Genomic DNA, 477 nt, shown 5'->3' with positions numbered 1-477 from the left:
TTCATAATCGTGAGAATCCTGCCTGTTACAGACTATTGATTTAAAAAATTATTTATTTGTGAAGCACACCCCTTCTCGAATATTGATTGACGTAATTATTCATAACTTCTTTCTTCACGTCCAGACAATTTCTTCATCGATGAAGGTGGAAAACATGTACTGTGAAACTTACGTGCTGACTCTACAAAGTAACTAACTTTTTTATGGGATTTTATTACGGTCAATACTTATATTGATCTGAAGGGTTAAAACATAGAATAGCTCTTTAGTTATGTTTGTCCGCACGCGCAGGAAACTTCGTGTCACTGAACAGGAAGCGTTGGGTTGTTAACCCTATGCGTGAAAAAATGTGTTGCTGATTGAGGCCATTTTTGCAAGACTGGTTAACATCAAAATCGTGGTATGATTAATTTTCTGTAAATTATCAACTTTTATATTTGAATAGTAATTAGCCTTAATTTCGATGACACTAGTTGA

Source organism: Belonocnema kinseyi, chromosome 8, assembly GCF_010883055.1.
Source record: "Belonocnema kinseyi isolate 2016_QV_RU_SX_M_011 chromosome 8, B_treatae_v1, whole genome shotgun sequence".
NCBI lineage: Eukaryota > Metazoa > Arthropoda > Insecta > Hymenoptera > Cynipidae > Belonocnema > Belonocnema kinseyi.
Note: the sequence above shows the minus strand (reverse complement) of the source record.